The 13,527-nt window shown below is 45.3% G+C and overlaps 2 pseudogenes; both read right to left on the bottom strand.

Annotated features, from left to right (window-relative positions):
* Positions 1-4,018: 4,018 nt before the first annotated feature.
* On the bottom strand, positions 4,019-7,213 carry LOC140421572 (uncharacterized; annotated as a pseudogene).
* Positions 7,214-11,363: 4,150 nt separating this feature from the next.
* Positions 11,364-12,323, bottom strand: LOC140421574 (uncharacterized; annotated as a pseudogene).
* Positions 12,324-13,527: the final 1,204 nt, after the last annotated feature.

The following is a 13,527-nucleotide window of genomic DNA, read 5'->3' as shown; positions in this document are numbered from 1 at the left end:
TACTGGATAGACCAGCATTCATTGGCCACCCCAAATTGTCCTTGAGATGGGGGCTGCCTTCTTGAAGTGAAAATTTGAGGTTACTATCAGATCAGTTGTGATCTTATTGAATGACGGGCAGGGTTGAGGGGCTGAATGACCTACTTCTGCTCCTATGTTTGTATGTTCATTGCAGTCCATGTAGCAGGGGGACACCCAAAGTGCTGTTAGGAAGGGAGCTCCAGGACTTTTACCCAATGATCTAATTCCAAATCAGGATTGTTTGTGACTAGGAGAACTTGCAGGCGGACATGGTCCCATGTACCTGCTGCCCTTGTCCTTTAGGTGGTAGAGTTTATGCTAAATTGCCCCTTACTGTCCAAAGATGTGCTGGTTAGGTGGGGTAATGGGAGTTACAAGTATGGGATGGGGCAGTGGGGGGAGGGTGCTCTTCAGAATGTTGGTGCACACACGATGGGCTGAATGGCCTCCTCCTGCACTGTAGGAATTCTATGGTTCTGTGGAAGTTAGAGGTCTTGGGCTTGGAAGATGCTGTTGAAGGTTAAATGATATACGTTTTCTATGTGAACAAATAATCATATTAAACAGTGGAACTCACGTGAGGATATGGATTACTGACATCTAGATCAATGTATTGCTTGCAGAATCCTTAAAATCAGAGAGGTAGTATTTTAGAAACAATCCCGGTGATAGCAGATATCCCATTGCTGTTGGCAAGACCAATGTAAATATTTAAAATGGAGGCCATAGGTGGCTGGAGGATGATGCACATGTGGAATTTGTCAGCTATCTGAGATAATAGTGAGGGGAAAGGAAGAGGCCTGGAAAGCAGCAGACATGTTGTTCCAGGAAAAGTGGGGTCTGGTTGTGCAGATGTCAGGTTTGACACAGTACACGGTCACCCTGTGGATGGATTTGTTTATTGTCACGTGTACCGAGTTACAGTGAAAAGTATTTTCCTCCAAACAGATCATTTCGAACATGAAAATAAAATAAAATACATAATAGGGTGACACAAGGTACACTATGTAAATACATAGACACCGGCATCGGGTGAAGCATACAAGAGTGTTGTACTAATCAGGTCAGTCCATAAGAGGGTCATTCAGGAGTCTGGTGACAGTGGGGAAGAAGCTGTTTTTGAATCTGTTGGTGCGTGTTCTCAGACTTCTGTATCTCCTGCCCGATGGAAGAAGTTGGAAGAGTGAGTAAGCCGGGTGGCAGGGGTCTTTGATTATACTACCCACTTTCCCCAGGCAGAGGGAGGTGTAGATGGAGTCAATGGATGGGAGGCAGGTTCGTGTAATGGACTGGGCTGTGTTCACGACTCTCTGACGTTCCTTGTGGTCTTGGGCTGAGCAACGCCCTGTACAATTGCGGCAAGACATCCCTGTCCCTGTACATAAATCCTCTCACTAAGAGGTCCAACAGACCATTTGCTACTTTACTGCCTGCTGTATCTGCAATGCTTACCGTCAGTGACTGGTGTATGAGGATACCCAGGTCTCATTGCACATTCTTCTCTCTTAATTTATAGCCACACAGATAATATTCTACCTTACTGTTTTTCCTACCAAACCTCACAATTATCCAAATTATACGAACCTGCCATTCATTTACCCACTCGTCCAAATCACATTGAAGGATCTCTGCTTCCTCCTGATCACTCATCCTCCCACCCAGCTTTGTGTCATCTGCAAATTTGGAGATATTACATTTTGTTCCCTCATCTAAATCATTAAATGTACATTGTGAATAGCTGGTGTCCTAGCACCGATCCCTGCGGTATCCCACTGGGCACTGCCTGCCACTCAGTAAAAGGCCTATTTAGACATAGAATTTACAGGGCAGAAGGAGGCCATTTGGCCCATCGAGTCCTCACCGGAAAGACCAACCCACCTAAGCCCATACCATCCACACCTCACCTTTTTTGAACACTATGGGCAATTTAGTATGGCCAATCCACCTAACCTGTACATCTTTGGACTGTGGGAGGAAACCGGAGCACCCGGAGGAAACCCACGCAGACACGGGGAGAACGTGCAGACTCCGCACCGCTAGTGACCCAAGCCAGGAATCGAACCTGGGACCCTGGAGCTGTGAAGCAACTATGCTAACCACTGTGTTATTTCCTGACTGCCAACCAGTTTTCTATCCATCTCAATACACTACCCAATCCAATGCGTTTTAATCTTGCACGCTAATCTCTTATATGAACTTTGTTGAAAGCCTTCTGAAAGTCCAAATAAGCAACATATACTGGCTCCCCCTTAATCAGCTCTACTAGTTGCATCCTCCAAGAATTCCAGATTTCTCAAGCATGAATTCCCTTTCGTAAATCCATGCTGACTGTCTAATGCTGTCACAGACTGTGAATCACTTTGGGATGTTCAGAGGGTGTGAAAGCTGTGAAATAAATACAAGAACTTTCACCTCCACATATATCCACAGGGGAGTTCTCCTGGTGCAGTGTGACCAACATTTGTGTTTCAACTAACACCCAAAGAAACACTGAATTAATCAGTCACTGGTCTGCTTGCTGTTTGTGGAATCTTAGTTTGCACAAACTGGCTGTGGTGAAACAATAACAACCTGTATTTATATAACACAATTAATGTAATAAAACATCCCAGGGTGTTTCAGCTAACATGGGGAAAGTAGGCGGTCAGCAGTTTAGTCAGAGTGGAATCGAGGGAGAAGGCAGATCTCATGGACAAGAGAATATAGAAGGAGCTAAAAGAGAGGAGAGAAACTGGACGATGATGCGAGTTCAGGGCTTGCACAAGCCGGACCTTTAGGATGCAGTTTGGCCCTGTGGGAAGGGAGAGAATCAGCAGAGGCAGTTGATTGACTGTCTCAATCTTAGTGACAAAGAAGCTCTCGGAGCGCCTCACACTTGTTGGAGGTGAGCATGGAGGAGACAGGGCAGAGGGAGAGCACCTATTTCACAAGTTCATAAGATATAGGAGCAGAATTGAGCCATTTGGCCCATTGGGTCTGCTCCGCCATTCGATCATGGCCGATCTTATCCTGGCCGTAACTCCACCGTGCTGCCCATTCTCCAAAACCCATCACCAATTAAAAATCTGTCTAACTCCTCCTTCAATTTCCTCACTGTCCCAGCATCCACCGCACTCTGGGGTAGCGAATTCCATTTCACAACCCTTTGAGAAAAGTAGTTTCTCCTCAAATCTTTTAAATTTGCTACCTCTTATCCTAAGAGTCTGACCTCTCATTCTAGAATGCCCCACAAGTGGAAGCATCAGCTAAAAAAGGAACAAACTTGTATGAGAGTTATTAAAATATTCAGCACACTGTGTATTGAAAATAAAACTGATCTATTCTTCATAGAGAAATATTATTTTAATATAAATTTAGTGTACCCAATTATTTTTTCCAATTAAGAGGCAATTTAGCATGACCAATTCACCTACCCTGCACAGCTTTGGGTTGTGGTGGGGGGAGATGCACACAGACATGGGGAGAATGTGCAAACTCCACACGGACAGTGAACCAGAGCCAGGATCTAAGCTGGGACCTCGGTGCCCTGAGGCAGCAGTGCTAACCGCTGCACCACAGTGCTGCCCCTTTATACAGAAAATTAATCATTCTAACCGGGTTGGCCTTTAACATTAGCAAAAACAGACTCAATGAACATGGTTCAATCCTGGATGTGATTAACAGCAAGATCCAGTCACTGTGGATAATTGTGAATTCTCTGGTGACTCAGCAGGGTGGACGGCTGGATGACTTTCTTCCCACACTGGGAGCAGGTGAATGGCCTCTACCCAGTGTGGACTCTCCTATGTTTCTGCAGGGTGGATGCATCAATAAATCCCTTCCCACACACAGTGCAGGTGAATGGCCTCTCCCCAGTGTGAATCCGCTGGTGAACAGTAAGTTGAGAAGCTCGTCTGAACCCAGTCCCACAGTCAGAGCACCTGAATGGCCTCTCGTCGGTGTGAGAACGCTGATGGAGCATCAGGTTCCCAGCACTTTTATAGCATTTGCCGCAGTCTGGACATTTAAAAGGTCTCTCGCCTGTGAACTCGTTGGTGTGTCAGCAGCATGAATGAGTGTTTGAATTTCTTCCCACACTTGGAGCAGGTGAACGGCTTCTCCCCAGTGTGAACGCGCTGGTGTGCAGTGAGTTCAGAAGATCGCCTGAACCCAGTCCCACTGTCAGAGCACCTGAACGGTCTCTCGTCAGTGTGTACACGTTGATGGGATATCAGTTCCCAGGAACTTTTAAAGCACTTCCCACAGTCTGGACATTTAAAAGGTCTCTCCCCCAATATGAACACGTTGATGGCGTATTAGCTCCAGGGAACCTTTATAACACTTCTCACAGTCTGGGCATTTGAATGATTTTGTGTCTGTGTGAACCTGCTGGTGTCTCTGCAGGTGCTGAGACTGAGTAAATCCTTTCCCACATTCAGAGCAGGCGAATGGCCTCTCCCCTGTGTGAACTCGCCGGTGTCGCAGCAGTCCTGATGATTCAGTGAATTCCTTCCCACACTCTGAGCAGGAGAAAGGCCTCTCCCCAGTGTGAACTCGCTGGTGTGTCTGCAGACTGGATAACCGAGTGAATCTCTTCCCACATTTTGAGCAATTGAACGGTCTCTCTCCAGTGTGAACTCGCTGATGTACAGTGAGGTCAGACGATCGCCTGAACCCAGTCCCGCAGTGAGAGCACCTGAACGGTCTCTCGTCAGTGTGAACACGTTGATGGGACATCAGTTCCCAGGAACTTTTGACACAGTTTTATGGTTTCTCCACTGTGTGAACTTGCTGGTGTGCAGTGAGATCTGGTGATGAATTGAACCTCTTTCCACAGGATTTGCAGTTGGGGCATCTGAAAAGTCTCTCTCCAGTGTGAACTCGCAGGGTGAATGACCGAGTGAATTCCTTCCCACAGGATGAGAAGTGGTCTCTCCCTTCTGTTACTGCACCGATGAGTTTCCAGCAGAGACAGGGACCCGAATCCCTCCACACAGTCCCCACATTTCTCAAAACATCTGATGATATTCAGATCCTGATGTGATGTTTGGTTTGAGTTTTCCACCCACAAATCCTCTTCTTCTAATCCTCTGTGAAATTGACTTAAAGCAGAAAATAGGGAGTGAGAGAGAGCCCACAAAAATTCAAAGGCAGGTTGTGAAATTGAGTTGAATCAATCTGGTCATTTGTGGGGCCAGCACTACCTAAAAATGATCATGAAAATGGCTGGATTATTGTAAAAACCGAACTGGTTCATTAAGGTCCTTCAGGGAAGGGAACCTGCCTCCCAGTCTGGACCTACACAAAACTCGGACCCCTATTGGATCATAAGAAATAGGAACAGCAGTAACATATTCGGCCCATCGGGTCTGCTCTGTTAATTACTCTGATCGTAGATGGCTTTGGTCTATTAACTCCACTTTTCTGCATCTCCCCAACTCCCCTTACCCCCTGAGAGATCAAAACTCTCCATCTCAGCCTGAAGTATATTCAATGATGGAGCATCCACAACCCTCTGGGATAGACAATTCTACGTGACGAGAGAGAAAAAATGTGAGAGAAGTGGGAGAGAAAAAGATTGAGAGGTGGGAGAGAGACAAGTGGTTGGGAAAGACAGGGTATAATGGAGAGATATTTTATAGATGTTAAACTGAACCACCATTTGACAATCTCCCAAACCCTCAACATCCACCACATAGAAGGGTCAGTCTAGCAAGCGAATATGAACAACATCATCTCCAAGATCCCGATCAGGTCAAACACCATCCGATCTGTCTGATGTCCAATACTGCATGAGCACACATTTCCTCCAGTTTAATATTGGGAAGACCAAAGCTGTTGTCTTTAGTTCCCAGTATAAACCACACTCCCGAGCCAATGACCCCATTATTCTCCCTGGGAACTTTCTAAGGCCAAACTAAACTATTCACAACAATTCCCAAACTGAGATTCTGACCAGATATTCACATCATCACCAAGACCAACTATTTCTGCTTCAGTTAAATTGCTCAATTCCACTCTGCTGCTGAAACCATCACACATTCTTTTATTACCTCTAGATTTAACAATCCTAAAGCACTCCCAGTCGGCCTCCCACATTCAACCTCCCTGTATTCTGGAGGTCATCAAAATCTTTGCTGCCTATGTGCTTAGTCACACCAAGTCGTGTTCCGCCCCTGTGCTCGCTGACCTACAAAGGCTCCAGTTTAAGAAATCACTCCATCCTTGGTGTCCATTCCCCAGTTTCCAAGCCTATAAATGCTGGAATTTCCTCCCTAATCCTCTCCCCTCTATCTTCCTTTCCTACTTTAAAATATTCCGTAAATTCTATATCCTTGGCCAAACCTTTGACAATCAGTCCTCAAGTGTCCCTACATACTTCTGTGCCAAATGTTGCTTTATAAAATTCCCATGAAACACCTTGGAATGTTCCATGACATGAATGATACGATATAAACACACATTGTATGCGACAAATATTGCTGTTCCTTCAACATTGTTGCATGAATAACCTGCAACTACCTATCGAACAACACTGTGGGAGCAACTTCTGCAGCAGTTCAAGAAGATCAGTCATCAACTTCTCCACAGGTAACGGGATGGGGAATATTTGCTGCTGGTCCTGTGAGTGAAAGCACAGGGGAGTGGGACTAACTGCTTTGTTCTGGCAGAGAACTGGCACTAACAGGAAGGCTAAGCAGTCTTCTTCTGTAATAGTAAGAAGTCTTACAACACCAGGTTAAAGTCTAACAGGTTTGTTTCGATATCACTAGCTTTCGGAGCGCTGCACCTTCCTCAGGTGAATCTTCTGTAATGTAATCATTCAATGATTCTACGACTTAACGAACAAGAGACAAACATTGGAAGCCAGGTACTAACTTCTGGAATTCATGCCAAATGCCCCAAATAAAGATGGCGCAGCACATGCGCCATGCTGCCCATTGCCCCCTACAAAGATGGCGGCCGCACTGCTCGCTGTTATCTAAAGATGGCGGCTGCAACATCGGTCCCAACAAAGGGCCTCGATGTTTTTATTTGCGGATGAGGCCTTCGTCCGGTGTTTAGGAAACCTTCTATTCCTGCACCAGGTATTCATGAAGCCTCCCTCCTCACACGCCGGCTGCATTTAACCTCACTCACCCGCTATCTTAATTAGTTCATCTCTGCCTGCAGCTCCTGCACATCCCATCCGAACACTTCCAACACCCGCACTGCGCATACTCCAGTAAGAGAGACACTGCGCCTGCGCAATGGTCTTCTGGACTGAAGCTGGGGCATAGCCACCCTCTCGGTGAATGCTGGGTAACCGCATCGCCATGGGCAAGCCCCATTGTCCAATATAAAATCATCCATCGCCGATTACGATTTCAGAGATAGATATAAAACAATTAAATCAGCTGATACAGCATCCGAGCGAATGGGATCTGCTCCATAGTTCTAGCCTAGATTTGATTAAAAGCAGAGTTGGTCAGATGCCAACTCATTTGAACCTCAGCAGACAATGTGAACAGGTGTCTCTTTTCTCACAAAGAGAATATTAAAACATCACCTTCGCACTAAGAAGCAGTGACTGTATATTAATTGCTTTGGACTTTCAAAGCTCAAGTGTTAACAGGTAGAAAAATTGAATAAATCTATTTGCATATATGAAGTTCCATGGTTAAAGAAAAGCAAAATACTGCGGATACAATAAATATGAAATAAAAATAGAAAATGATGCCAATACTCAGAATTTGTACAACTTCCAGGTCAAACCTTAAATTGAAGTGATGTGTCACAGCTTTGAAGAAACTGGTGGGCATCAATATGATTCACAGCAATGGCATCTGCAGTAAATGCAGCACCAGGAATATCAGCTCAGAGTTGGTGAGCTGTCGCCTGAACTATAGAAATTAGACTGGGGAAGGAGAAAGTTTCCTGGATAATTTGATCCAGAAAGTCGTAAATTACATAATTTATGATTTAATCTATGGTCAGGGTTAGGAGGATCATAGAATCCTACAGGAGGCCATTCGGCCCATCGAGTCTACACCACCCCTCTGAAAGAGAATCACACCTCGGCCCAAATCCCACACTATCCCCGTAATCCCACCTAGGGCCAATTTAGCATAGCCAATCCACCTAACATGCACATCTGGGACTGGTTTAGTACAGTGGGCAACCCGCTGGCTTGTAATGCAGAACAAGGCAGCAGCATGGGTAAAACAGAAATCAAACATTCCCATTTGGTTCCAGGCATTCGCAGATTTTATTAGTTTCTTCTCCATTTTGACCCATTATAAAGTGCCTGATGTTTTCTCATTTCAAAATGATCCCAAATCCAAATAACAGTGTTTGCTCCTTAGTTTTATAGAACAGTACAGCACAGAACAGGCCCTTCGGCCCTCGATGTTGTGCTCAGCAATGAAAACTAAAAATCCCTACAATTGGTTTGTCCAGTCCTTGAAGATGCACTGAAAACCTTCAAGGACCAAGGTTCATTAAATTGCCGTCTAAACAGTTTTTGGCGACGTCTCGCAACACCACACACACGACCACTCAGAGTTCCCCAGCTTTACTACTACTGAAGAGGAAGCTGAGAACAACATGTGATCAACATTTCCCCCGAGACGTCTGAGATAGTGGAACACAATCAGCAGTCACAAACCTGAAGAGAAGGTAATCCCAAAAGGCACTCGATTGTACAAGGAGAGCAAGTATTTGTGCACAGCTGTACTACCAGCGAGAAGTGGGTTCCTGCAACTGTATTGGCAATACCATAATAATCATGGGGGACTTCAACATGCAGGTGGACTGGGAAAATCAGGTTGTTAGCAGATCCCAAGAAAGGGAATTTTTGGAGCAACTTGTGGTAGAGCCCACTGGGGAACAAGCAATTCTGGATTTGGTGATGTGTAATGAGGCAGACCTGATTAGGGAACTTAAGGTGAAGGAACCCTTAGGGGGCAGTGACCACAATATGATAGAATTTACCCTGCAGTTTGAGAGGGAGAAGCTGGAATCAGGTGTAACGGTACTACAATTGAATAAAGGTAACTACAAAGACATGAGAGGGGAGCTGGCCAGAGTTGATTGGAAGGGTAGCCTAGCACGGAAGACAGTGGAACAGTAATGGCAAGAGTTTGGGGGGATTATTCGGGAGGCACAACTGAAATTTTGTTCATGTTTAGTTTATTTCTCGACAGCTCGTGTGGTCGAAACCCAGGGACAACCCTGACTGTTTTATAGCTCGCTTTTTAAAATGAACATTTGATTATCCTCCAAAGCTTCAAATACATTTGCTTGAAATTTCCCAAAACATGACCATGGGCCTGTGGATTACTGGTCTAGTTGGAGGACAATATCACTACGCTATCACCTCCCCATATAAAACCTTTCGTCCATGTTGTCACCAGAGTGTTGTTGGGTTGAAATTAGAATCAATCACTTCAAAATCACTTTCCTGTCTAAAATTATTATTTCTCTCTCAAAGGCCTGGTGCAACATTTACTCAGACAAACCAACGACAATTGGTTTATGTATCCAACTGAATCAGGGTTATAAATGTTTTGTTTTAAAACCCGTGCTGGAGTCTTGTTCTGAGCAGAGATCACAGGCCTGTCCTATAATTGTCAGCCAGCAAGCTGCTGTGAAAGCTTTATTCAAGATAGATTGAGTGTGAGCTTTTGCCATAACATATAATGACTTTCTTGAGATTTAAAAGATTAATACATGGTTGTTTCTTGAGGTCGATTCCATTCCCGTGCTGAGGAGATTTCTGTACGAAGTCTTACAACACCAGGTTAAAGTCCAACAGGTTTGTTTCGATGTCACTAGCTTTCGGAGCGCTGCTCCTCCCTCAGGTGAATGAAGAGGTCTGTTCCAGAAACACATATATAGACAAATTCAAAGATGCCAAACAATGCTTGGAATGCAAGCATTAGCAGGTGATTAAATCTTTACAGATCCAGAGATGGGGTAACCCCAGGTTAAAGAGGTGTGAATTGTCTCAAGCCAGGACAGTTGGTAGGATTTCGCAGGCCAGATGGTGGGGGATGAATGTAATGTGACATGAATCCCAGGTCCCGGTTGAGGCCGCACTCATGTGTGCGGAACTTGGCTATATGTTTCTGCTCGGCGATTCTGCGTTGTCGCGGGTCCTGAAGGCCGCCTTGGAGAATGCTTACCCGGAGATCAGAGGCTGAATGCCCTTGACTGCTGAAGTGTTCCCCGACTGGAAGGGAACATTCCTGCCTGGTGATTGTTGCGCAATGTCCGTTCATTCGTTGTCGCAGCGTCTGCATGGTCTCGCCAATGTACCACGCTTCGGGACATCCTTTCCTGCAGCATATGAGGTAGACCACGTTGGCTGAGTCGCACGAGTATGTACCGCGTACCTGGTGGGTGGTGTTCTCACGTGTAATAGTGGTATCCATGTCGATGATCTGGCACGTCTTGCAGAGATTGCCATGACAGGGTTGTGTGGTGTCGTGGTCACTGTTCTGAAGACTATTTGTCTATATATGTGTTTCTGGAACAGACCTCTTCATTCACCTGAGGAAGGAGCAGCGCTCCGAAAGCTAGTGACATCGAAACAAACCTGTTGGACTTTAACCTGGTGTTGTAAGACTTCGTACTGTGCTCACCCCAGTCCAACGCCGGCTTCTCCACATCAGGAGATTTCTGTACCTGACAGGAGGGATAGCATTTGGAGACTCTCGATTCTCGACCAATTCCCATTCACTGTTGGATAATGGAGGTGTCACTGTGTGTAATGTACAACTTAGTAAGAATTGTCAGCAAGGGTTAATCAGCACTTTCTAATTGAAGATGCTAATCAGTGGCACATTTCAGTGGCACATTTCAGACACTGAAATGTAGAGTTCTTACCAAAAGTCAATTCAGGAATTACCTGATCAGCGTTTCTGAATTCTGGGGAAAGATCAGACAGCAGTTGTGAAAGGGGCACCACAGCCCCGTGTACGCAATCGGCTGTAGATCCCCAATATTAAACTCTGGTCCAATTATTAACTTTTATTTCTTTATTCTTTAAGGGGATGTGGGCATCACTGGCAAGGCCAGCATTTGTTGCCCATTCCTAATTCCCCTTGAACTGAGTGACCTCGAGGCCCATTTCAGAGGGAAGTTAAGTGGCAACCACATTGGTGTTGATCTGGAGTTGCATGTTGGCCAGATCAGATAAGGATGGCAGCTTTCCTGAAAGGACATTAGCGAACCAAATTTGTTTAAAAAAAAAAAATCGATGCTGGGTTCATTGTCATCATTAACTGAGACTAGCTTTCCAGATTTTGTAACTGAATTTATATTATCTCAGCTACTGCTGAATTCAGTTTTAGAATCAGTCTTAGAGATTCAGTCTTAGAATCAGAATGGTGACGCCACAGAAGGGGGCCATTTGGCCCATCGAGTCCATGCAAGAGCATGTGTGGGAATTTGAACCTATGTCCTCAGAGAATTAACCTGGGCCTCTGGATTACTAATCTAGTGACATTACAACAACACCACCATCTCCCCTGAATAACCTTGAACATCAGCAGAAACAAACTCGAACTGTCGGAATGAACATTGTTCAGTGTGATTAACAGCAGCATTAACAACAGAATCCAACTTCACTTGTGAACTCGCTCATGTGTCAGCAGGTTGGATAACTGAGTGAACCCCTTCCCACACTCAAGGCAACCAAATGCCCTCTTCCCAGTGTGAACCCTCTGGTGTGTCAGCAGGGCAGATGACTGAGCAAATCTCTTCTCGCACACAGAACAGGTGAATGGCCTTCCGCCAGTGTGGATTCGTTGGTGTATCAGCAGCTGAGATGACTGAGTGAATCCATTCCCACACAGGGAGCAGATGAATGGTTTCTCCCTGGTGTGACCTCGCTGGTGCAGTGAGGGCGAATGACTGCCTGAAATTCGTTCCACAGAATGAGCAGCTGAACCGCTTTTCCAGTGTGTGAATTCTCTGGTGTGACTGGAAGATGAATAATGCAGTGAATCCCCCCACCCCCCAACACACACTGAGCAGGTGAATGGCCTCTCTCCAGTGTGACTGTGGCGATGAGTTTCCAGCTCCGATGGGTAATTGAATTCCTTCTCACAGTCCCCACATTTCCACGGTTTCCCCATGGTGTGGCTGCGCTTGTGTCTCGACAGGCCGGATGAATGGCTGAAGCCTCGTCCACGCACTGAACATGTGTAGGGTTTCTCACTCTGGTGAACGGTGCATTTTCGCTCCATGTTCAAATTCCAATGATAGGTGTCAATAAATGGAGCAGCTGTCAGATCTTGAAATGATGTTTCTGATGTCTGACTGCAAATCCTCTCCTAATATCCTGTGGAATTGATTTTATAAAGAAAACAAGGATGATAGAACTGTAAAGAGGCCTGTAAATCCCCGTCCCACACACTCTCCCTCCTCCTTGGGCTGAAATCCAAACCCATCTCACCATCTGCACCATTTCTTTCCTCCACTCCCAGTTTTCTCCCTCCCTCTCCTCTGCCTGGGTTCAGTTCTCCAGCTCCTGTCCGCAAACTGACAATAAAATCAGTGGGTCTTATTGGGGGTTTGGGGCCTCCAGCGGGTGTTTCTGAATCTTCCCCGCCCACCTGCCAAGGTTTCCTTCCTTACCAGAGATCAGAGTCCTCATTGATTTGAGTGCAAGGTGTAAGCTCTTATTTATTGTCCCCCCTCCCCCATCCTCTGATGTGAACCATCCTCCAGTGGCTGAAGCAGGATGGTGACCGTTAACCGCTTCCACTGGGCAGAAGATACGAAACTCTGAGAACACACACCAACAGATTCAAAAACAGCTTCTTCCCCATTGTTACCAGCCTCCTGAATGGCCCTCTTATGGACTGAACTAATCTCTCTATGCATCTTCTCTATTCTTGTAGCACTGTACTCCATGTGCTTCACCCATTGTCCAGGTTTATGTATATACGTTGTGTATTTATTGTATGCCCTATGTTTTCCATGTATAGAAAGATCTGCCTGGACTATACGCATGACAATACTTTTCACTGTACCTCGGTACATGTGACAATAAATCTAAATCTACACAGTGTCAAAGACTGTTTCCCAAAGTCACCGATTTACTTTGGCAAAACTTGAACTTTCTTCTTTTATTGCACAGAAATTATTGCAGTGTTTTGGGGAAGATGTTGAAGGCACAAGCATGATATGTTGGAATGATTCCCTTAATATGGAGAGTATTAATGCTTCTGTGAATTGCTTCAAATTTTTATAAACATAGTGAATGTGCTCTATAAATGCAAGTAGTTACTGTTGATTATGGATGATCCTTGTTTGCCATTCCAGGCAGAAAACGCAAGGATACACTCACTCTGCAAAAAGACTATTCACCAGCTAATTGTGGATTCACGGGGTCGTCCATTTACTGACACAATAACACAGAAACATTGGAGAGGGACCATTCAGATATTACACATGTCCAAAGGGGTTCACTCACCATTTCCAATTGTTAACACTCCAATTTTCAAAGACGAAAGGATTTGATTCATGATTCGCTGT

Source organism: Scyliorhinus torazame, chromosome 5, assembly GCF_047496885.1.
Source record: "Scyliorhinus torazame isolate Kashiwa2021f chromosome 5, sScyTor2.1, whole genome shotgun sequence".
Taxonomy (NCBI): Eukaryota; Metazoa; Chordata; class Chondrichthyes; order Carcharhiniformes; family Scyliorhinidae; genus Scyliorhinus; species Scyliorhinus torazame.
This window is presented reverse-complemented; position numbering and strand designations above follow the sequence as displayed.